Source organism: Castor canadensis, chromosome 19 (genome assembly GCF_047511655.1).
Source record: "Castor canadensis chromosome 19, mCasCan1.hap1v2, whole genome shotgun sequence".
Lineage (NCBI taxonomy): Eukaryota > Metazoa > Chordata > Mammalia > Rodentia > Castoridae > Castor > Castor canadensis.
The window spans coordinates 31,999,788-32,026,350 of NC_133404.1; the positions used below are offsets into that span (position 1 = coordinate 31,999,788).

The window sequence follows — 26,563 nt, forward strand, 5'->3', positions numbered from 1 at the left end:
GGTTGTTGGAAAGGGAACAAATATCAACGTTGACAAGATTCTTGGACCTTTCCTTGGTATAATGTGATCCTCGTTTTATTTAGTAGGTGTGCTGCTGCTCCTGAAGTGAATAGCATCCTAAATGCAATTAGCATTCTAATATGAAAACCTTCTTAAGTTTCTACACAAATTTCAAACCTGATGCATTATGTTCAACTCTTCTGAATCTACTTCCTTATTAATTTGATTATCTTTTTTTTCCCCAGTGAGAACATTCTATAAAGAAATACATGTGGCACTGAAATACCAGAGAAACCTTCTGGAATTCAATGAGATAATGCAGGTGAGACAGAATGGCCCCTGGGAACCTCTATTATAACCTTAAACAGAAGGTAGAAAGAAGGAAAAGCAAGATGGACCAGAATAAGGACAGTGGAAGGACTAAGACATGGCCAAACAGAATGCTGCTTTGTACACACCTAATTAGAACAGAGATGAAGCAATGCCCTGAAAAACATGGATAAAAACCTAGACCATCTCACTTCTCTTGCGATCCACTTGGGACCCTCCCCTCCACGGGGGCTTTCATTCTTTGTTTGATAATCTTTCCTATCTCTGTGCTCACTGCTCATGGTTCATAGGTTCATTCGTCAGCTTCAGGAGACAAGAGCCTAGAACACCAACCTGCACTCTGGCTAAACAACTAAGCTAGCACATTGAGTGGAGGCTGTAGGTCCTACACAAATCTGTAACACATGCAAATGTTCTACCTTTTAAGGGAAGATCCAGGCTATAAAAAATTAGGCCAATAAAATTCTATTTTGCTGGTAAAGTTTCTACCAGAAAACTTTTTTACCTTACTTCTTTCCTTTCCTGTCAATTTTCAGTATGTATTGCAGTGAGGTTGATATGTGTTTCAGCAATATACCCATGAAAAATCTCCACATTCCAGTGAGGGGGCAGAAGTAATAATTGCAAAGTTGCAATCGTATTTTCAAACATATATGAAAACAACTAAACATGTTATTATACATAATTCCTGTTATTCCCTTTGCTTGGGGACAATCTATGATTTGTATTTTTCATAAAAATGGAAAATAAAGAGACACATTGAACATCATCTCCTGGAGAGATTTAATTCTGCTCAAGTTACCTTCACATGCCAGCCCCTTCCTTTGTGGCCCTCCTATTCTTCTAAGTCTTTTTCTTCTTTAGCATTGACCTACAATTAGCATGTTCAGAATTCCCTTGAAATAGGATTGTCATAAAAATCAAATCAGGATAAAACATAAGAAGGTAGAGATTATTCATACTCCTGCCCTGAATTCTTTGAGGTCTTTGGCGTCTGCATAATGTCCAGTTTTTCTTCTTGAAGGAACTCAAAATTGATTCTAAGTATTGATTTGCACCAATAATATGCATGTGAAGAATATGAAGGGTAATTATTCATTTTGTTTTAGATCTAGGAATACTGAATCACAGAAAATATAGCATTAAACTTTACCTTGAGTTAAATGTGGGTTTGTGAGAAATTGTTTAATGTGTTTTAGTAACCTGAATCATTTAAAATACACCGAAAGTCATGTGTATTTAGAAGCAGCTGAGGTGAGTTGCAGTGATCAAGAGCCACAGTTAAGCGTCAGTGCTCTTGTGATTGGATCATTCCATGAGCATGGAACATGGTAAACCACTTGGAAATGCAGCATGGCGCTCCTGTCTGCATTAAGAAGTGGGGGATCTCCTCATGCCCACAGTGGAAGGTGCATGTGTATGGGAGACTTTAAGGTCTCACCCCATGGTCTTGCTTGCTGGTCCCTTTCCTCTCCATCTACTGATTTGCAAGGGCAGGATGGACCCAATAGGTGATCTACAGGAGTCATCCTCTTCCTGGAACCTTTTCTAAGTTGATCCCTTACCAGGCACCAGCCAAGATGAAAATAGGGGCTCATAAACATCTCAGAGCAGGATCAAGCATCGATTCTGAGGAGCTAACATACTCTCTTGTGCCACACTGGATGGAAAAGAAAGTCTCACGTTCTTGAACTTCTGGGGGGCTCAAGAAGATGTAGGTCTACATCTGTATCTAGGTCCACATCTCTGTTTGTCTATGATAATCTATCTGCTGCTTCTTATCCAATGTCTGTTTCTTCAATTTTTCAGTCTTTCTCTCAGAGAGCATCCTTATAGCCCATCACCTAGTGTCTCTACTCCCCTCTGGCAAGTACCTCCACTATTCCCATTAATATGATGGAGCATCAAATCCATGCATCCACCCTTCATGTATCTTAAAAATGCCAGCTGTTCAGAATTTGGCCTCAGGCTAACGAGGCTAATGAGTCTGAGTAAACTTCCTTTACTCAGACTTTTCTTGTACCTTATAGGGTAGGAATGGTTTCAGAAAATGGTGATGCTCTGCTTCCAGTTCTGTTTATTTTCTAGGGAGACCTGTAGCTGACTCATTTAGGAACTCATTGCTGTCAACTTGTTTTCTTCCTAGAAAAAGAATCTAAACCCTTAAGAGTAAGTCATGATTATGATTAACATAATTTTGAATAAACTTCTTATAAAATAACTTCTTGGAAAAAAAGTTACTGAGTATTTGACTCCTTCCTGGGTTTACTATGCTACAGGAGACCTCCAAGTGGTGGAAAATTTTTGTATTCAGAATGAATGAATTCTAGCTGATATTCACACAACTGGGATATGGAGGTCAGGGATGATTTATCCTTCATGTATGAATGTCATCCACTTCAAATGCTTACAGTGTAACAGATTACCTTGTTTTTATGTTTTCAGCCTAGCATCTCATGAATCCCCAAGTATAGATGACAAAGATGTTGATTCTTTCCATTGATCACCCCTTCTGTCTCCATGTGACTATGAATCCAGAGGAATTCTGAATCTGTAGAGACCAGTCCTGTTTAGAGATAAATGCAAGATATAATCAATTGCTACCAAGGCCTTACCAGTGTAGATTCTGGTTACCATTACCTTTTGAAGCTTAAAGAAGGCATTGTTGATACACATGTCTGCATAAAACATAAGGGCTCTTTGCTTGCAGTTGGTTTCATCACCTGAGAGTGTTATTTGTTATTGGGCTCCTCTAGATATATCTGTACAGGTGATAAATTCTGCTTAGCCAAGGCCATGTCCTTTACTGGTTGACCACCTACCTTCACTTCCTATGTATTCACCATACTCCAGCATCCTGTTGTGTTTTCTTTTATGCCTTGAACTATAAGGTTTGTTAGCTCCTTAGAATATTTGCACATGCTATTCTTCCTGGAAATATTTGTTCCTGATATTTACATGGCTGGCTTATAGTCACTCAGAGCACTCAAGTCAGGCATGGCACCACTCTATATTCTATGCATAGCCCTTGGCACCATTTCATATGTATGTCTATTTTTTATTGTTTACTAATTACCTCTCCCAATGGAAGGTAAGCTCCATGAGAGTTGGGGCTTTGTCTTTTATACTTTTATGTTTCCAGTTCATAGAACTGTTCAGAGTAGATAAATATTTGTTGAAAATAAAGATACCTTCTTTTATTTGGATGAAATTTACCTTTCTTATAAAACTTAGTTTTTTAATATTGCATGGTGAATAAAATTTTTAGATAATTGACTGAGTGAAAATGTATGTATTTTCCTCTCCCACTTGCTTGATGAATTGTCTGGGTACAGAATTTCAGGTTGAAATTCAGTTTGTCACAATATTGGAAAACATTGCTGTATGCTGTTCTAGTTTACATTGCTCATTTCAATATGTCTGATTCCTAATTCTTTGAAAATTACCTGATTTTTCATTATTCATTTTTCATCCTTTTCCAGGAAATGTTTCAGTTATACAAAGTGTTACAGATAACCAAATGCCTATGTCTCCACCACCTAACTTAAAAATATCATAATGCAGAACACAAGTTGAAATTCTATGTATAACATTTCCCAAATCCATTTTTCTATAGTCTTGGAAAGGTAATCATAATTAGTGTTTTAATTTCTATGCCTTTTTACTTTTCCTGCATCTGAATTTACCTGAAAACACATAGTATTGATAAGCATGTAGTCAAACTTCACAGAAATGATATCATATGAAGTATTATGTTCTTAAGCTTTTTTCCTCATTATGTTTATATAACTAATTTTTTGACATATGTGGTTCTACTTCATTCTTTTTTGCTATAAGTAAAGGTCACAAGTTTCCACCAGCTAGCCAGTTGAATGAATGGTCCCCCCCCTTTACCTAGTGTAATGAATGAAATAGTACTGACACTAAGGTACATCATTATAACATTTCAGAATGCCAGGTATGAGTTTCTAAAAGCTTCCAGAGAGAACCAGGGGGTCACTTCATGTGCCAGACACTTGTCTGTCTTTAAAACCGTTCATGCTCCTCTATGCCTAGGAGATTAAAACTGTATTTCTTAGACTCTTGAATGCTGGATTCTAATTCAGTTCTGTAATAAAAGATACTGGTATGAGATTAGGCGATGCAAGGAAGAAAATAGGCATATTTCTTCCATCACTATCTCTGCTCATGGCTCTCCATGTGCCAGCACAAGACATGCAGCACCTCCAGCATCACAAATTACAGGTACCCGGGCCCAGCCACGGGAAGTTGTGGCCTTTTCTTGTGGAAAGAACTTATTTCTTTTTTTCTGCTCCAGGAATCTCCCTTCTCTCCTTTGCTTCTGCAGGTCTTCTACCTCTTTAGTCACTAATTCCCTATATTCAATACAACTGCTTTCAGACCTTTCCTTAACAGATACATTTGGTTTCTAGACTATGACTAAAAATCCTACAGTGACAATCACCTAACAACACTAGATGAAATATCGCAAACTTCCATTTAAGTTTTAGCACAAAAGAATGTAAAGAAAATAATTGTGGGCCATACCATAGTAGAAAATAAAAATTAAAAATTGGGAATTGAAGCAATTTAGTTCAAATTAACTGTTAGGGTGTGTTGGGCCTGGAGACCTAAGGCAGATGAGTGAGTATCCCATCCCCCCATGGAGAGCACTATGATTCCTGCATCCTGAGAAGGAGTTGTAAATCTGCATTCCTGCATCCTGAAGTGGAGATACAGGATCTGATAAATCTGCCACAGGGCTGATGAGCAAAATGCTCTCAAGATTGTTTCCCCTCCCCTAGTAAGGGGCAAAGCAAACCAGTTCACCTAAGAAAGCCCGTGAATCCACAACCAATGAAAAGAGCCCACCTAACCCTGACCCAACCCAGAGTTAAAACGTCCATAAAAACCTCAGCCTTCACCCTAGCAGCAAGCTACCAGTTTCTGGGCTCCTCTGCACTTCTTTAGCTGTAGCCTTTCCTTTCTCTCTGATAAATCCTATTTCTTACACTGACTTTGGCTCATCAATCAACCGCTTCATGAGCCAGTTCTCTGGCCTGTGAAGGCAAGGACCCTCAACACTGGTCCACAAACCAGTATGTAGCAGGTGGCACACTACTTTGGGAAGAAATAGATTTCTTTACTAGTAATAAACAGGAGAGTTGAAGCCCAGGGTTCCTCAGGATCCAATTGTGACTTTTATACAAACATAAAGTAGAGACATTTCTCTACTATTTACCAAAGGAGAAATACAATGAAGACCATGGAAACATTGCTTAACATAGTAAAAACTTGTGTATCTATCAACAGGACAATGGATTTAAAAATTGTGGTATAGTGAAAATAAATAAAAAGTATGTATTGCAGCATAGCAGTTAAAACTAATGTGCATGATGTATCAACATCTTAAGTGAAAAAAAGCTATTTGTAAAAGCTTCTTTTATATAAAAAGCTTTAAGGCAAAATAATACTGAATGACTAAATGTCTACCATTATAACTCATGCTTAATACTATTAAATAAAATATATTAAATATGTGGTATTGATTCCTTCAAATGACTTTATAAATAAAAGTAAAACTTTGGAAATAAAATTGCACACATAATATCAATTTTACTTTACTTTTTGAATAAAGAACTAACTCTGCTATAGTTCGTATTTTTTCTTTGTTGGTCCTGGGGTTTGAACTCAGGGCCTCCCACTCGCTAGGCAGGTGCTCTACCACTTGAGCCACCCACCCAGTCCTTTTTGCTTTAGCTATTTTCCAGAGAAGGTCTTACATATTTTCTTGAACTGGCCTTGGACAGAGATCTCCTCCATATGCCTGCTGTGAAACTGGAATTGCAGATGTGTCACATCATTCCCACCTTGTTCTTTGAAATAGAATCTCACTAACTTTTTTTTTTTTTTTTTTTGCCTCAAACCATGATCCTGGTATCTCTGCCTCTCAAGTAGCTGGGTGCTTTTTAGATTCTTGCTAAATCACTATATGTGCCATGGAAGGTTATTTTGGGGCCCTTTTAATAAAATAAGATGCCTTTTTTTTACAATTTATAGATCTTATGCAAATCGAAATTGTGACAAAAGGCAATTTAAAATGTGCACTCAAATGCATATTTAAACATATGTATATTTGTATGTGTGGTGAGGAAGAGAGTGGAGGCAAGGGATGGAGAAGCATTACATGAAACCGTGATGCACATGTAGAAAAATCCTGAGAATGGGCCCCACCTGGAAGGAACCATACTCATCCAGCCAGAGGCACAGACATGATTCTTCGCTATCAGATGTTGCTGGTGAATCTGGGTTCTAGGCTTCAGGCTCTGAGGACTGATCTAATGTGTACAGGACAGGACAGGTAAGACACCTAAAAATTTAGCTAGCATTTGTTGCCCTTAACGCAGAGAAACTAAAGCAACTGAGGCCAATAGGAGAAGGGGACCAGGAACTAGAGAAAAGGTCAGATCAAAAAGAATTAACCTAGAAGGTAACCCGCACAGGAAATTAATGTGAGTCAACTCCCTGTATAGCTATCCTTATCTCAACTAGTAAAAACCCTTGTTCCTTCCTATTATTGCTTATACTCTCTCTTCAACAAAATTAGAGATAAGGGCAAAATAGTTTCTGCTGGGTATTGAGGGGGTGGGGGGAAGAGAGGGAGGGGGCCGAGTGGGTAGTAAGGGAGGGGGTGGGGGCAGGGGGGAGAAATGACCCGAGCCTTGTATACACATATGAATAATAAAACAATAAAAAATAAATAAATAAATAAAAATAAAAATAAAGTGTACAGGAGAGGAAGGAGGGAGAAGGTAAGAAACATAGGTCAAGCCAGGTAAGTTGTGACAGATGGCATCTGATCCTGCATAAGCCCTGGCCCTCTATGCCCTGAACACTGCTTACATGGCTCTATTTTCCAAGTGCACACTATTTCTCAAGCTTCCCATTTCCATCCAGCCCACTACTTACAGCAGTAAGCAATACACAGGCATTGGCTAGGTGTGCTTGTAAGACTCAGACATGTGACATGGAGGATGGTGACAAATCTGACATCCAGAAAAATCAGCAAATACCTGTGGTATCTCTCCTCTTCCGGAAAACACTTGGCAGTTGGAGAGCATGTTGTTTGGAATTTAAGGGTAGAGCACAGAGTATGAGCTCTATACTGAATTTAATGGCTGTATGTGGTATACCACAATGTTGTCATGTTGTTTCAGACATATTCTGGGACATTGTAAAGTAGTACTCACAGTGAGTCATGTTTTCTACCTAAGTTGATTCACTCAGCATTTCAAATGATAGTTCATTGGATACCTACTATACACAGAAGCTGTGAGAGTATCAAAGAAAATGCATGCAACATACTATTTTACATGGGGCAGGTACACTTTCTTCATCACACTAAGCAATCCTTTTCCAGAAACTGGAATTTCTCAACAAAAATAACTCTTGAATATACACTAAACATGAACTTTCTAAGTAGTAGGAAACAAAGAAAATGAACCCAACTTAAAACACTTCATCCATCATAATTCATATTGGTATACTAAAGTTTCTGACCTTTTAGAATACAAACTAAACACTGTATATTTAGAATACACAGTGTGACATATCCAACTATGGATTAGTAGTAGAAACAGATTTATTGATGCAAAACACAAGTAGCTGTTTGAACTCATGGAAGAACATCTGCCTTCCTTAAATGAATGCTCCAAGAGGGAATGACTGAGGCCTTGGAGTCCATTTCTCCTGCCCTTTTAGGAGTCAGAACTCAGGCTTACTTTCAGTCGCTTCACCTTTGTCCCACCCTTTAAACACTGCACTTTCATCATGAGATTGTGTTCTTCCACTCCCAAGTGGAACATGTCCATGTTATTCAAAAGACATGCATTGTATTCAGACTACAATAGGAGGAGACAGGAAAGCTAACACAGTCCCTGCAGGGAGCAGTTTTAATCAGATAATATTTAGTGCTCAGCTAAAATACTTAGTGGCACTTGCAAGTAAATTCCTTTTTTGTCAAAGAGATGAGTTTTAATTTTCCAGTCCTAACAAGAGAGAATGGCTCAATTCCCTGACAGTTTGGGGGTTCATTGTTTCCAGTTGACTGCAGAATGAAGAAGCACGACAGAAGCCTGTGGTCCCCTAGCATGTGCAGGAACTGCACATCACGTCTCCAATTACATTCCTTGAGGATACCATCAATATGCACCAGCGGTTTCTCACTATTTTTTTTAGCCGTAAGCAAATGAATATATTACCCATCAGCAGCAAGACATGGGGCAAATGGATCTATGAGTTGTGGGTGATTGGGACCCCACACGTGTGTGGGGGTGTGACTGTGCTTCAGAACTCATTGTCACTGATGCTGACATACAAGACAGTCCTGGGAGATGTGTCTACAAATTGCAACACATTCTGAAAAAAGAAAACTAGATTACCCACGTTCAGGCAGAGGGGGAGATGGCAATTTTGAATAGCCCCTTAAATACCAATTTCACTTGTATTTACAAAGGAAACCAAACCTCCATGAAGAATGTTGTTCACATGGCTTCTGTGTCTGTGTCTGAACATAACAAAACTGGAGTTTTCAAACGCCAGTGAGAGGCAGATGCACACACACACACACACACACACACACAGAATGTACAGCCTTTTCTCCCCATTTTAAATTTAAGTTCAATAATCCTGAAAGGCTCGATCTCTTTATTTAAGCAGTTAGATGTACAGTTTTACTAGTACTGCATTTGACTTGGTTTTTAAATATACTGCTGAATACCTATTATCCATGTCCAAATAGCCCATTATCTGCAGGTGGATTCTCTTTGTCACAACAGATGCTGGGATAAGGCTGTCTGGGCTGGCAGTGGGGCTGCATTGCTGGGCTGTGCATGTCGCTCACAGTGTTTGCATACTTCCTGAAGACAATACATGGGTCAAAACCCATTCTATGGGCCCAATGCAGTTATGTGCAGGCTTGCCAATAAAATTTATATTTTAAATAAAAATATTTTAAAAATTAGTAAATTTTATAGTGAAAATTTATATATCACAGGTGAAATGAGATGTCACTGAAGAAAAAGGACAGTAGCTGTAGGAAAAGAAATTTTTAACAGAAACCAGAGAAACACTAGATGACTCTTGGCTGACAATAGACTCTGATGCATAGGGAGGCCAAGAATATTTTCTACCACCTCATGGAGGGTTTTACACAGGGCTGGATAATGAAAGAGGCTGACTGTGATAGGAGTTCCTTCCTCGTATTGACACAACAATGCCAGGATCTTTAATACTCTCTGAGTATGTTCTGGAATGCTAACTGAACATTCAGATGCCCCATATAGTGGGGTGTTTATTTGGATTTACTTTCCAGCTTTTCAGTGGCAAACTGGGATTCATGTGATCCAGTGCAGCAATTGCAGAAAATTTCTCTGATATATAACTCCTCAGGTCATGGTCATTGTTTAGTACAGAGTTTTCTTCATGTCTCCAGTTTCTTGGTATCTTTCTGCATATAATTCAGCATGGATTTGTTTGTGGAGCATTTTGTCATCCAGAAAACTCTATTTGCATTTCTTCTTTGCAACTATTGGGGTGATCGATGTACAGTGACCCTGAAGCAGTTCAGGTGCCTTTTGAAACACATGGGGTTACATCATATTTTGTAGGGGTAAGAGTGAGAGAACTCTGGGTTCTGAGACAGTACAATAGTCCAAGAGACATAGTAATGTCTAGAACAGGATAATCCACAACTTGATAAAAAAAAAAAGTCCTTCCTGCTCAGCCAAAGACTGCATTCTCACTCATATTTCTCCATCTTTATGCATGCATCCAGCACATGCATTCTGAGTGTGTACATCTGCCAATGTCCACAAATATAAAGTTAGGTTAAACTCAAGCTGTCAGTAGACAGGCTTTCAGTACAGAGCAAGACAGGCTGATACTTCTGTAGTTAGAAAACAGGGATTGTGATTCACAGCATGGTTTTGAGCACAGATAATGGGTTCTAAAGAGGTTTGTGAGAGGTAGGGCTTGGGACTTTCTGGTGGAGATAATGCTTAAATTCATTGTAAAATCTTTAATGGTGGTGGAGTGGGGTGGAGAGTTCTGTGCAGACAGGAGAGGATGAACAAAAACCCAGGGGTGTGACACAATGCAGAATCTGCCTGGGAGTATCCAAGGATTTTAGTGTTGTGAGGACAAGGTATAAGAAGATACAGAGTACTATATATCCATGTGGGGTCTGTAACATAAAGAGACTGGGCTTCATTCTGAGCCTGTGGGGAACCACTACAGGTTATAAGCAATGGCTTATCATGGGTGCTGGCCAAATTTTGTTTCAGAATAGAGTTTTCTGTATTCTTTTGGTGGGGTGGTGTGGGGAAGGGGGGCTGCAGAATCTTTTTTTCTTTCTTGATTGAATCATGTAATCTGAGGAAGGGATCTACTCCATGAAGCAGAGAAATGTTTAAGTACCATGAGGGCTGTGAGCTGCCTGCATTATTTTCTCCAGGGCCCTAGGTTTGAGGTTCCAGGACACTGCATAGAGCCCTAAGACCTTTTGTATAGGGCTGTTTTACAAAGTCCAGGAGAGAAATGATAAACACCTGGCTTAAGCTGGTAAGAACAATTTGGGAAATGTTTAGAAAGAAAAATTAGTAGATAGAGCAGGGAGCCTTATAATGACATTGGCTGTGTTTGTTTTCATTATTTACTTCAACAGTTAAGAAACTAGAGGCCCTGGGTTGGAGACTCATCATGTCATTAGGAAGGTATAAGGGTTTTCTCTTTCTAAAGAGGACAAGGAAACTTTTTTGTGCTCTTGAGTTTAGTGTCCTTATCAGAGGAGTGCAGGACCTACTGCGTGTGAAAGGAAGAGAAATAAAAACTTTGTGATTAGAAGACTGAAAAAGAGTATCTTGACTTTTACAAAACAGGAAGAAAGACTGGCTTCAGGTGACACCACAGTTTAACACTTATCTCATATGCAGAGACATCCTCGGGTGACTTTCTGTGCATAGCTGAAAGAACACAAGAGGTTAGGGACAAAACTTTCTTATTCTAGGGGTATGGCAAGAGAGATCTTGCTAAGGAATGACCAATTTTGATGGAGGGGCCCAATGTTTCTAGTTCTGTCATTTGGCAATGAGGAGTAAAGACAATGACTAAGTCTGTAGGCTGACCACCAGTAAATAATACCTGTCCTTTAAAGGGGTACCCTGACCATTGCATGGGGACAATTTGCCTCCTGGTTTTCTAGAAGACTTGGAAGAGGGGAAGCACAGAACGAGGGGTAGTGAGTTATGTGTCCACATGATGAATGGAAGTTGGAGACTTGCTAGAATTGTGCTGATTTATAGGTGAAGATGAGAGGGAGACTCAAAGAATTCCCCAAGGTTCTTGGTTTGAGTGAATGGGTTAGGTGGAATCATATGCTTAGAAGGGAATTATGTAGGATAAAAGGTGAATGAGAAAAGTTGAATCTGAGGGCAAAAAAAATCAGAGTGCACAACAGATTTAAATGGGAGAGAAGCAGTGACATTCTGAAGTTATAAATGCTAGCTCTGGGTTTAGATTATTTGGTCCTGACTGGTTAACACATTTGTGCTTCAGTTTCCTTTTCTGGAATATTGGAATGAAGATAGTGTGGTGGTTTAAAAGGCTCAATAACTCTCTAGCATCATTTTCTCGTTGGAAAGTCAGGATTTTTCCTCATTGTCCTTGAATCTGGGCAGATCGGTGACAGCTTCAACCTATGGAGAATGGCAACAGTGACACAATGTGACTTTAAAGGGTATGACAAAAGCAATATGCATAATTTGTCTTCTCTGCAGGAAGACTCACCTTTGGAGCCCTGAACCACCATATAGAAAGTCCAACCACCATGAGGCTGCCATGCTGTGAGGAAGCCCAAGCTACATAAGCAAGTGTAGATGCTGGATTGATAAACCTGGCTCAGGTTCCAACCAGCAGCCAACATCAATTGCCACAGATGTTTGGAGAGATGCTTCTAGGTGACTTTAGTCCCCAGCTATTGAGTTATTCTTAGTTGCCCAGTCTTCCCCAGTGAGGTTCTATACGTCACGGAGCAGGAACAAACCAATTTTTGAGGTAATTTGTTACACAGCAATAGTATATCTATCAGTCTGAGTCTTCTGAAAAGCAGATACCAAGAGGGGATTAAATATGGAGCATATTTATTGGAAAAACTATGTGAAAGAGAAAGTGGAGAGAAAGCTAGGAGAAACTGGGAGAAGCATCAGAAGTTAATGCATGTCCTTTCCTAGTGAAGGATAGAGGAAAGTGAACAGGGAAGTTTGAGTAGAACTGAGCAGCTCTAAGTAAAGTTCCATGAAGCTGTTGGGAAGTCCTCAAACTGAAGCCACCTGTAAGAGAGCTTTTTCAGCTAGTTTCAGACCTATCCCTGCAGAATTAAAGATGTGGCCCTGGTGAGAGGCTGTGGTGGATTTCAGATCCCAACAGCTAGCATCTCTCAACCAATAGCAAAGTTCAGAGAGGAGTATCCTCTGGCCATCACAAATAGTACCCAGAACAAATAGTGTCTGCCTTATTGATAACTAAATGATTCAATATGTGCTGGGCTTTGAGAAGTACCAGATTCATTATAAACAGTTAATCAACGCTAACTATTATTAGTCGTAATTGAAATAATGAGAGTAAGTTCATCTAATAAAAAATACAGCAAGAACAGAAATATTTTCTGGATAGATCCATAAGGAAATCAACATTTAGAAAGCACTCAGAAAGAGAAGCATGAATGTTAGTCGAATACCTGCTACATACAGGAAATAAGGACTAATAAACTACAAACTCCAAGAAAGCAGAGACATTCTCCTGTGTAGCTTGCTATTCTATCCTTAGCATCTGGGATCATCCTTGGTTGAAGACTAAGAGTTAAATGAAAAAAAAATTCATGTTACTAAAATAAAACAATGATGGAGTGATCAATAGTGTCAAGTGTAACAGATGTCTGGTGAGATGAGAACTAAAACAAGAAGACATCTATTTGGCAATTAGAAAGTCAATGTCAAAACTTGAAGAATTTGAAAAGCAAATTTTCAGGAAAGGAAATTCATAGAATGATTCTTCACTGAATAAATTTGAGACAGAAAATACTGGGTGACACTAGCTTGAGAAGACCTGGTGTCAAGTGATGAGAAGAAAATGATGCATCAGGCAGGTCTAAGAAAATGAAGTAGAAATTGAATATAAGAGAATAAAATAGAAGTGTTTGCCGTAAATAGGGGACATCTTTTGGAGGGAAGAACGTGTAACTCAGCTGACAGGGGAATAATCTAGAATTAAAGAACGTGCTCATCTGCTAAGAGTGAGAAGATAGTCCAGTTTGGGCTAGAGTTCATGACTGTGCATTGACCTGATCAGCATGGCCTGTGAGACTTTTGTTATGTAGTGTTTCATTGCCCACAACAGAATCAGTGAAGAGAATTCTTCAAGTACTCATAGAGCTTGTGGTTGGGCTGGCTCATTATAGAAGAAGAAAGAACAAGACATGGAGACAGCTGTTCAGGGCCAACTCCTACCATCATCCTGGGCTTCCAACACGGTTAAGGAGGAATGGCAGCTAAACTTGGCCAGATAGTGAAAGCCAGGGAGGATGCTTTGGTTCAAACAGCAAGAGAAGAATCTGGTAGAGACAGAATCGTGACCAGAAGGTAGAATATGTCTTTGGAGTAATGGCAAGTTCTTGGGTATGAATACCATGGAGTCCAGGTTGTGGGTTTGGAATTGATAAGGTCAGTGGGTGGTCAATACAATCTATGGAACTGTCATTCTCATGGTTTCTGAAGTCACTCAAGGTGAAATAAAAACTTGTGATGATAAAATAGACAGCAAGATGGTAAAATCCTCTACTAAAAAGTACTAACTAGGAGGGGATTTGATCATGAAGCTTCAAGACCTGAGGACAGTGCTAATTTAAAACCCAGACAGAATGAATAGTCTGATTTGCCCTTTCAAATACTCTTTGAACTTTTATTTTCTCCATTTAAAAAGGAGTGATTCACTGCAAGCAAATGCTATATTCCAGAATTCTAGTTTGTGTCAGGTCATCTCTATGCCTATTTCTCTGAGAACCATGAGCTCAGGCTATAATGAAATAAGTGAATCATGATAAAGGTGCTTTTTTTTTTTTTGAGCTGTGAGACAAAGGAGAAAGCTAGGCTTAGGTGAGTGGCCTAAAGGAATATTTTCTGTGGACTCTTTCGTTTCTACTTCTAGTGCTATAGATGAATGAATTGATTACTTCTAGGGCACTATCTTATTTAGTTTTGTGCTTCTGAACAAAGGAGGTGCTTAAGTTTTCTTGGAAAAACAATGTTTTTATTAGAATTGCTGTAAATGTTCCCCTTAGATTTTACTTTACATAATGACATTAAAAATACAGATATTAGAAAACTACCCAATCCTTCCCCATGTCCTAGGGGTATAGTTTTTGGGGATCTGTGACTGATATTTGAACAGGATACTGACCAGAGAGGTGGGAAGGAACCGAACTGCTGGCCGTGCCCCAGGGGACTGGAATGTGGGGGAGGCAGAGTGTCACCTGAACGGTCTCTGTAGGAATGAAGGTGTGTATGGTGAGGACAGGACCAGGGGTGACCAGGTCACGCTCTTGAACCACACCACTCTATATAGAATAAGCCTTTTCTGCCTCAAAGTTTTGGGCTTCTGTGAGTCTCAACCTCTAGTCCTAGGAAATCATCATTATACTCACTGATTCTTTAAGTTCATCTTTTCTAGATTATATATCTAAGAAATAGTATGCAGTATTTATTTCTGTGTCTTACTTATTTCACTTGCTATAAATTCTGTAGGTTTATCTATGCAGCTGCAAATGTCAGGATATCCTTTTGTATGGGACTGAATATTATTCAACTCTACATACCTCCACATTTTCTTTATGTATTCATCCACTGTTGAATGGTTAGGTTGATTCCATATCTTGGCTATTGTGAATAATGCTGTAATGGATACCAGAGTGTAGATGTGCTTTTGATTTACTCACTTCATTTCCTCTGAATATATACTCAGAAGTGGGATAGCTGGCTCATGTGGTAGTTCTATTTTATTTTATTTTTTTGCACTGCTGAGGATTAAACCAATGGCCTTGCACAAACTAAACAAGCAACCTACCACTGAGCTTCATCACCTCAAGGCCTGTTTTGATTTTTTTGACCTCCATACTGTTTCCACATGGCTATCCTAATACTAATAGATGTGTCAAAGAAGAAACGTATGAAAAACTAAAACATTTTGAATTAAATGAAAATGAAGGCACAATCTATTAAACCTTGTGGGATGTAGCAAAAGCAGTGCTAAGAGGGAAATTTATGCCATTGAGTGAATACTTTGAAAAGAAGGAAGACCTAAAATTGATAATCTAAGGTACCACCCTAAGACTATGGAAATAGAACTGCAAATTAAGTACAAAGTAAGCATAAAGAAAAGAAATAATAGAAATTGGAGCATAAATTAATGTAATTCAAACAGGAAAAAAACACAGAAATTCAAACAAGTCAAAAGTGAATTATTAAGAAGGTTATGAAACTTGATGTTTCTAGCAAGACTAATAAGAAAGAGAAAAACATGCAAATTACTAACATCAGAAATGAAATAAGAGAGATAAGTACAGATCTTATGGGCATTAAAAGGATGATTAGGATATATATGCTCACAAATTTGTAACTTAGATGAAATTGATTAATTCTTTATTTTGGACAGGCACTATGTGCCAAAATTCATACTAGAAGAAATAATCTCAACTAGCCTATGTCTGTTAAAGAAGTTGACTACCTGATTAACAACTTTCCCAAATAACAAGTTGTAGGCCATGTAGGTGCACTGGGGAATTCTACCAAATTCTTTTCACCTTAAGGAAAAAGAAAAAAATGTATATATAGTAAGGTTTCAGAAGACAAGGTTACCATAAAAAGGCAATCACTTTCCTATGCACCAGCAAAGCACAAGTGAAATTTGCAAGTATATATATTACAAAATTTCAAAGAATGAAATAGATATAAATTTAACAAAACATGTACATAATTTTTATGAGGAAAATTACAGAACTGTGATGAAAGAAATAAAAGGAAGACCTAAATAGATGGGGAGAGAGACATGTTCCATGTTCACAGATAGGGAGATTCAATATTATCAAGATGTCAGTTCTTCCCAACTTGTTCTATAGACTCAATGTAATCCTAATTGAAATTCCTCCAAGTTACTTTGTGGATATCAACAAGTGGGTCTTGCATTTTGTATGAAGTGGCAAAAGACTTAAAATCGCTATCACAATATAGAAGGAAAACAGCAAAGTTAAAGGGATAATATTAACTGATTTTAAGGATTATTACAAAGCTACTGTAAATAACACAGCATGGTACTGGTGAAAAAATAGATTAGCAGAATAGATAGCCCAGAAATAGGCCACATAAATATGATCAACTGATCTTTGGCAAAGAAGTAAAGGCAATCAATGGGTAAAAGATAATCTTAATAAAAGACTCACACAAAAAAGTGGGTCTTCACACAGACTTTCCACTCTCCAAAAAGTTAACTTAAAATGGTTCATAGACCTAAAATGCAAAAGTGTAAAATTCAAAAGTGTAAAATTTCTCAAAGATCACTTGGGAAGTAAGAACCAGACAACCTTGGGTTTGGCAACAACCTTTAGATACCACACTAAAGTCCCAATTCATGAAAGAAAGAACTGGTACACTGGACTTCATTAAAAATAAAACTTTTTTCTCTGCAAAAGACAAGACACAGATTGAATGAAAATATTTGCAGAAGGTGTATCTGATAAAGGTTTATTATCTAAAACATATAAAGGACTCTTAAAATTCAATAAAATTGAATAATAATAATTCAGCTCATTCAATAAAATGAGCTGAAATACCTGAGCATATCCTTTACCAAAAAGATTTGAGGATGGTAAGTGAGCATATGAAAATATATTCCACATCGTATGTCAGAAAGGAAATGCAAATTAAAACAACAGTGCAATGCCACCAACTGACTACTAGAATGGTCAAAGACAGGGACAGTAGCAACATCTTCAGTGGAGGGAATAAAAATGGCATAGCCACTATAGAAAACAGCTTGATGATGTCTTGTAAGACTAAACATACTCTTACCACATGATTTAGCAATCATAATTCTTGGTACTTGCCCAAAGTAGTTGGAAATTATGTTCACTCAAGAGTCTGCATATGGGTGTTTATAGTAACTTTGTTCATTATTGGCAAAAGCATCCAACATCTTGGAAGCAATCAAGATGTCCTTGCAGAGGTGAATAGATAAATAAGCTGTGTTACATCAGGACAGATATTATTCAGGCTAAAAAGAAATGACCTATCAAGCCAGGAAAAGACATGAAGGAAACCTAAATGCATATTACTAAGTGAAACAAGTCAATCTGAAAAGGCTACACACTATATGATTTTGGCTATATAATATCTTGAAGAGCCAAGATTATGAGAACAATAAATATTAACATTGGCAGAGGTTAGAGGTATGAAAGGAGTGTACAGGCATGACACAGGGGATGGTTGCAGCTGTAAAACTATTCTGTATCATACATTTGTTAAAACCAGTAGAATTTACAAGACCAAGAGTGAACCTTAATGTAAACTATGGACGTTGGGTAAAAATGCTATCTTCCTGTAGATTCACCAATTGTGTCACTCTGCTGCAGGTGTGTTGATAACAGCAGAGGCTGTGCATGTGGGTCACGACAAGGGAACTCTCTGTACCTTTCTCTCAATTCTGCTGAAAGCCTAAAACTGCTCTAAAAATAAATTCTATTTTTAAAAGTATTGAAAAAAATTACTCTGAAGTCTACCTGGATTATTGTGGGAAGAAATGTAGGTTTGCTAATGTAGAAGAGAACTACTCAAGGTAACCTCACTGCAAATGTGTTTTGTTTAATGAATTTTGGTGAAAACTAGGGCAGAAAAGAAGGGATAAAAAAGATACAAGTAAAAAACACAAATTACAAACTCTGCAAGTTTTTTATGAAGAATAAGAACCTCTCCCTGGGGTTCTTTTACATTGCTTATGGAATTCTCTGAACTTCCTAATTTGATAAGCATTTCTTCATCTATGCTATTTATTATTCCTTAAATTATATGAACACAGATTTCTGCTGTTGACGAAGTACTTTTAATGAACATTATTTTACATTTGTTTAAATATGTATTTGGCTGTGCATATTTTATCATGTTTTCGATTTACCTAGTCCCAGAGATAATCTTTGTCCCTGAGAATATGACATAGAATCACAAAGTCATAAAGCAACAAATTTAGAAAGCAAGGATATTGTTTGGGAAGATCCGTGAATTTACAGGCAGTGAGGATCTTGATAACAGGCTTCAGAAGATGGTACCATTTATAGCAATTCTAGAATCTCTGGCTGGTGAATCAGAATCCATGCAGAAGTGATAGGTGGAGCTTAGAATTTCTAGTCATGAGATTGAATTTATGTTCAAAGCTTTCCTTTCAATCAGCTCAATGACTTGAAAAATATACTTAATTTTTCCTCACTAGGTGCAAAATAAGGGGAATTAATGCTATAGTTTCTGAATTCACATTTACCTCTAAGATTTCAACAATCTGCTTTGAGGATACTTGGATGGTTTTACCTTATGAAAATGAAATAAGATCAATTCTTATGTCAGTTGGAGATGTGCCTAAACATGACTGCAAATCAAAGTTATCTGGAAAATTAAAACATTGGGATTCCTGGGCCCCAAATAAGACTTATTGCTGTGGTTCAGATAAGTGTTCCCTAAAAGATCATGTGTTAAAGATTTGGTCCTCAGTCCATGGTGGTATTGGGAAATGGTGGGACCTCCTGAGAGACATTGGGGTGAGCCTTCTAAGCGGATGGTGGAACTTGGGTTTGTTCCTTTGCCTCTCCTTTGTGATCTGGCTATAAGGGGAGCAATTTTGTTCAAGCACACACTCCCACCATGATGTATGCCTTCATGACAAGCCCAAAAGCAATGAAGCCAACTAACCATAAACTGAAACCTCCAAAACTGTGAGCTAAAATAAACCTTTCTCTCTCTCTGTTTTGAGTTGTACTTGGGTTTGATCTCAGGGTCTTGTAAACACTCTACCACTTGAGCCCCCATTTTTTCTTTAGTTTACTCTTCAAATAGGCTCTCTCTTTTGTCTGGGGCTGGTTCGGATTGTAGTTCTGCTTCAGCCTCCTGATTCCGTGGTGTGAGCCACCATGCCTGGTTTCTTCTTTGAGATTCAATCTCACTAAATTTTTGGCCTAGGTTGACCCTGAATCCTCCTTACTTCAATTCAGCCTCCCACCTAGCCCAAACCTTTACTCTTTATAAACTGATTATCTCTGGAATTTGTTGTAGTGATGTAAAATGGACTGACACACCTACTAAATTACACTCTCTGGTAACATGACACAGCAATATACACTTTAAAACTATCCCAGGTGATTTTGATGTGATATGTCCTGAGTTTGAAATTTTCTGTTTTAGTTGACCCCTAAGACCTTGAGATGTTTTATCATCTCAGACTTTCATCAATGTTTATTAAAACACCCAGTCCACATCCCAGAATTGCATGCAAGTAACAGGGAGCAAAAAAGAAGAAAACTTTCCTTAAGAATCACACAATTTTAAGAAAAGTTATGAGCACACATATACAAAACAAATGAACCTGCTCCATCATGAACTGCTCCATCATGAAGCTCCTGGTAGACATGAAATGAAAAACCATGCATTTCTTTACAAAACAGGAAAATTCCTGCAGTGGAGTTAAAAACTGAATGAAATTCATGTCAGTTTGTCAAGATGTAATTTAAAAACTTTTGGAAATTTAGAATGCATTGTAGATGTTACTAAAAAAGCAAGAATAAGTGTTAAGGGCAATTAACCTATCTGGTGTAACTTGCAAACACAGAATAATGATCCTATTTCAGAACTGCAGAAACAAAACAACTTACTTTGCTCTCTTTCTTATTTTCTTTGGCAGTACTTCATGCTTGCAAGGCAGGTACTCTACTGCTTCAGCCATGCCTCCAGCCCTTTTTGCTCTGGTTATTTGGTAGATAGGGTCTTGTTTTTTGCCAAAGCATGCCTGGACTGTGACCCTCCTATGTTTAAACTTCCCACCAAGCTGGGATGACAAACACATGCCACCACACCCAGGTATTGGTTGGAAAGGGATGAACTTCTTTTTGCTGGGGCTGGCCTTGAACTACAATACTCTTGATTTTAACTTCTCAAGAGGCTAGGATTACAGGTGTGAGCCACTGTGTGCCCAGCTCACATTTGTTTTTCAATTGATTAATCATCATGAAAACTTCATGTAGCTCTTTTTGATTGAGATGCATCCTACAGGGCAAAGGAGACCTCTAGCTGGTCCATAACATAAGACTAAACATAGTTTGGGGCAAAAGTCAAGGAAAAGCAAAAACAAACAAACAAAAAACAACAACAAACAAAAATCAGCAAAAGCAAAACAGCCAAAAAGTGAAGATAAAGGTGAGGGAAATACTTAAGAGTAAATCAATCATTCTTCATCTTTGATCTCAGCAAAATAGCTGTTGACTTGGCCAGTACTCAACTGAATAAGTCTTTTATTTGTAAAAGTTGCAATGATTCATGTTATTTTTTTGTGCCAAAGCTGAGATTATTTTCTCTGGCTCAACATCTGTGGCTACCTGGAGGAACTAATTGGTCAATAAAAGATCCCAGGCTTATGAAAATCAGGCATTAAAAATACTACTGATAAATATTCGTTTTATAAATATAACAGTAGGGTTTGGTAACTGGTCTGTACTATGGAGCCCAGTATGGATTTCAAAATGCCGGAAGTGAAATTGTTGCGGCCAAGTGTCAGAGTGGAGGATGTCTGCCTCTGCCTGCACATGAAACTACTTTGATGTAGCTCAAGATGTGTTTTTGTATTTCAAACAGCCTACAGAAGGGAACCAGCAAGGCATCGAATTATTTACCCTTCCCAGGAAAATATTTTAAAAGCTCTGTGAGGGCTCCATTTCCTAAAGCCACCTGTCACCTAAAGCACATGTAATAAGCCCCAGATGCCGGATCCCAACCTGCTAACCCCGTGACTGAAGAGAAAATATTTCACTCATTCCTCAGCACATCCTTAATTCATTCGAAGCTTAACTTTCAGGCCATATTTTCTGCTTAAACTTAATAACTCAGCTCTGACATTCCTTCCTGGTGACCCTAAAGTTCCATTTGACCGCCTCAACACCTGCTCCCAAATGAGTTAGAAGCACTCAGATTTTTTTTAAGTATCAGTTTTGTTTTCTTTGCTCAGCCTTGAGGCCATCCTTTGAATGCAAGGAAGTAGAGGATACTTGCTTCTATTCCATTGGGAATTTATTAGTGTCTTAGGTTTCTTTATTCAAGTTTTTGTTGTTGTTGTGTTGGCTACAAAAATATGTTGGTTCTCTAGGAGAACAATGGAGGGGGTGAATTCAAGTATGATCTATTTGAAACATTGTAAGAACTTTGTAAATGCCACAATGTACCCCCACCCAGAACTAAAATAAAAAAAAAATTTGCTGGGTCCTGGATTTTTTCTAAATCCATGAAACTCATACTTTCAAATTTTGCTTTTGGAAGATAATGGGGAGATATTCCCCCAGTCTCCTAAAATTATCTATATGCATAAGTGAATTTATAAGAACAAAAGGTTATTATTAAAAAATCTGTGTCTATTTAGAAATGTTGGCCAGAATATTAAGTAAATTCCAGCATGAATGGTACAAAACCTTATATAATGATCTTAGAAAATGTATAGCTAAATTTTTTAAGTATCAGAGTCAAAGCTTCTATTTTCACTAGGTTTGTTAAAAAATCTGAGAACACAGAAACATTTCCAGTTGATTAAACAATTATAGGTTCACCCATTTTCAGTGGGCAGGAAGAAAATTATAGGCAATCTTACTGAACTTTGAATATGTGGCTAAGATTCATCTGCTTCCTGCATGAGTTCATTCTCTCACATTTATCTATTTTTAAAACCAAATATCTTTCTCACATTAATGAAATTACTAATTCAAACACATTCTAAAACGTGGCTAATTTTGGAGCAAGCATGTTTGTGTGTATGTGATTATTGGAAATAAATGACTACGGGAGGGTGTGAATTCATGTATGATATATTTGAAATATTGTAAGAACTTTTGTAAATGCTACCATGTACCCCCACCTAGCACAACAATAAAAAAAAAATGACTGTGCTTATGTAAAAAGCAGAATCGGAGTGTGAAAATTTTTTAGGTCTCAGATGATTTTATAAAGATTTGTGTTATCTGAGAGCATTTTAGTGGTAAATGAGTGTTTGCTATATCAAGGTGGGGACACCTATCCGTTATTGATACCCCTCTGTGAGAAAATTTAGGAAACACAGTTCCTCAAATTGCCATGTGTTTCAGAAGTAATTGTAAATGAGGGCCTTTCATTTTTTGGAAGGGTGGAATCAAGAGGTTAAAATAATAATCCCTATATACAACCTGTTAGGAGCTGCTTTCTTCTGTAAGACTGGGGTAGGCATATGTCTATGTGTAGTACATGGGGCTCCCATATTATATTTCCCTGTAACTCCAGATAACACCAAATAAACCCTTAATCACACAAGAAATCACTCAACTTTTACTATTCCTCCTGCTCCTTGACCTGTCACTAGCCCATTTCATTTCCCATGGTCTGGCCTCTTGGCCTCTGTCTTTATAAGCCATATCACCTGGCCATCATGAGCTCTCAGCTCCCGCATCCTGTCTGGTGTCTGGTTTCTTCCAGGTTACCCAGAGTTTACGGACTGGATGTGCTGCCTCTAGTCCTTCTAGGACCTTGGAAATGTTGTTCCCTCAGGCATAAAAGTCTTCATCTAGCACTGAGCTTGTTTTCCTGCAAGCTACTTAGAGATCTTCATTGTCTCAGGAAGACTTCTCTTCTTTTCCATCAGAGAAGTGATAGATTTCTCCCCACCCCAACTCACATCATTTGCAATTTTCTTTGTGATTTCCACCCACAGTCAGATTTGATCCTAAGACTAGAGCCCCAATATACAAGTCCAAAATCAATCAAACCTTATGAATTGAAATAAATGTATAATTTCTAACGGGAACATGAGCATCCAACTTTTAAATTTCTCATTATTTCAACTTCAGTATGTGCCAAATTACCTTCCCCTCCATGCTTTCTTTCCCATCATTTATCAAATGCCTAACTATCCCCTTCCATGCTCATGGTGCCAAGATTCTCCCACTAGATACTGAAGTAGGTGGGGATTTCACTCTCTCCCTACATGATAGAGGCAGAATGTGTTAGTGGTCAATCACCCTAGTAGGCAGAAACAGCTTTGACTCATTCTATATTTATAAGTTACTAAGATGACCTCCTGCTGAAAACTGGAGGTAACTATAGCTAATTCTAGGCTTACTGCAAGGATTAGTAAGGTGTATAAAAATAACTTGCATAGCACTGAAAAATACAAAGTATTCAATAAATGCCTGCTATTATTTTTACTATTATTTATCATTTTTATGATTATTAACGTTCAATATTCTATCAAAGTGTCCTTAGAGTCAGGGCTAAACTAGAAAAATAGAATCACTAAGATATAAATGTATGCACATATATTCAATCATACTTATGCACACAAATGCAGACACCCCTTGACTTACAATAGGATTACATCAAACAAACCACCATAACTAAACTATCTTAAGTGAAAAATGCATTTACTATACCCCACCTGCTGTACATCCTAGCCACTCTGCTTCTTTCAAAGTATGTCACTTCCATTGCTTCCTTTTCCAGTTTCCACCAGAGAACTGGCCATTAAAACTGTTCTTCCTTAATTAATTTTCCTTCCCTTCCTACCAGTTAGCCTTGTAAATTGCTCTCCATAGACTTCTGCTTCTGTCTTATCATCATTCCTCAGTCAATGCCACATAAGGAGATACTTGTTCCTCCCCTATGCAGTGCCTGGTGTGACTGGGGTGAGCTCCTTCCTCTTCTGAGAACATGCTGGGCCACTAGGTTCTTGAAGTTTGTCAGGATTCTCACTTGGAAACCACTCCTTATTCCAGCTTTTCCTTTGACTCCCTTACCTACAATGCAGTACTTAGGATCCAACATGAGTCCCTCCTTCTGTCCTGAAGACCCAACTCCAGGCAGCTTGAACCCTGAAATGGCTTTTGGGATGTAACCAACATGTACTTCTTCCTTGGAAGAGGGACTGTGTCTTACATGGTGTTTAAATCCCATTTGGAATCTCCTCCACAGCTGGGAAACTGGTGGGGATTAATTAAAAACCTTTACAGTGAAGGAACTATGATTGTATATTATTTATATTATCCACAAATGGGTAAACAAAACTGACATTTCACTGTGTGACTGTTCTCCAGCACATAATGTAGCATCCATTTCCTGGTTGTCAAGAGAGGGTTCACCCAAGCACAAGTGCCTGAGATCTAATCATGTAAGAGTATGCAGTTACCATTTCATCTTTGCTTAATCCAAATGCAGAGACTTCAGTATTAACATTCCTCCAGAGAAATACTCTTTTGTATTTTGGGTAATTTTAGAGGAAAATATAAACCTTTAGGCATTGCTAACATACAGTTTAAGTCTTTTTCTCTCCCAGATAGGACAGGCACACATTTAGCCTCCGATCACAGGGTTTCTAGATTACTTTCCTTAGGCTGCCACAACAAATAACCCCAAACAGTGTGGCTTAAATAACAGAAATGTATTCTCATAGTTGTGGAGGCCAGAAGATGGAATCAGGTGTTGGCAGGGACATGCTTTCTCCAAAGAGTCTAGGGAAGAATTCTGCAAAAACTCCTTCTAGCTTCTGGTGGCTTCAGGTGTTCCTTGGCTCGTTCTTCTATCACTCCAATCTCTGCCAGTCTCCATGTGGTCTGTGAGTTCCTTCCCTGTTCCTCAAAGCTTTCTGCACCTTTCTCTATGAGGACACTGTCATGAGATTAAAGGTTTACTTGGATAATTCCAGGTGACCTCATTACAAGATTCTTAACTAAATTTCCCCTGAAAGAACCCTTTTCACAATTGAAATCACATTCACACATTTAGGGACTCAGGACATGGACATACCTTTTGGGATGAAGGGGACAACATTCAACTCACTGCAGCTCTTCAAAGCAATCAATCCAAGAGAGAAAGCAGAAGCTACTAGGTTTTATGAGACCAGAACTGACCTGAGGTCACCTTTGTCCACTGTTCAGCTTATTAGTGATCACATGTCCAGCCCAGATTCAGTGTGCAAGAGAATGCCACAGAAGCACCAGGCTCAAGAAGTGTGGCTCATTGGGACACTAGCTGGTTATGAGCTGTCGTACTTCCAGACCTAATTTCTCTTGGAACTACCTTTCTGTTCTGGCATTCTCTCTGAAACCCTGCATTTGGCTCCTGCCTTATTAGTTAGGGTTCAGAGTGACCTGACAAGAACCTAGCTCTTTCGAATAAAAGGCAAATAAAAAACCACAATTCAAAGTATTCAAGCTTTCATTCAAATTCATAACCTAGTAGAAGAATGATTTTCAGTGGGGTGAGAGCCAGCCTGGTTATCAGTGCTTTTCAAATGCTTGTACATAAATCACTTTCTGCTTTGCCACAAGTGAGCTAAGCACAAAGCAGATTACTTTCATGGGGACAACTTCGAGGGGTGAGGTCTTTGCAGGCAGACAGACTTGTCCTTCACTTCAGCAGTTAGCACAGATGTGAAACTCTGGGGAAAGAAGCAAAGTGTCTCCTTTGTAAAATGCAGGGAGTAGGTGGAAACTCCCATGGTGGGTGTGAGAATGCATTGAAGAAGACCATGTTGAAGATATGCTATAACAACATCAATCTATCCTGTCCAGTGCATATGTAAAAGGTACAGAAGTAAAATTGATTCGAGTGGGATCAAACAACTGTGCCTTAAGTTGGATGTCAAACATTAGCTGCATGATTAAGACAACTCTTAATTGATTTTGATTAATACACATTCTTTTTCTCATTATCTAATAAGGTAATTAGGATTCAATGTGAAGCATCTGTTGTTTCGTGAATAACATGGAAGAACTTGGGATAATTGTACACCTATGAAATGGGTGTAGGGATAAAAAGATTCCCTGATTACTTCAGCTTGGATATATTCTGTGTGGGAGGGAAAACCC

At 38.3% G+C, this 26,563-nt stretch overlaps 1 long non-coding RNA gene across 1 annotated transcript in view; it reads right to left on the bottom strand.

The window, feature by feature from the left end:
- LOC141419228 (uncharacterized) overlaps positions 1-25,544 on the bottom strand; it is a 47,654-nt gene extending 22,110 nt beyond the window's left edge. Inside the window, exons 1-2 of the long non-coding RNA XR_012443927.1 lie at positions 25,500-25,544; positions 2,757-2,896 (exon numbers count right to left, since the gene is read on the bottom strand). This is a non-coding gene — a long non-coding RNA (uncharacterized lncRNA). The remainder of the gene's footprint in view (positions 1-2,756; positions 2,897-25,499) is intronic.
- Positions 25,545-26,563: the final 1,019 nt, after the last annotated feature.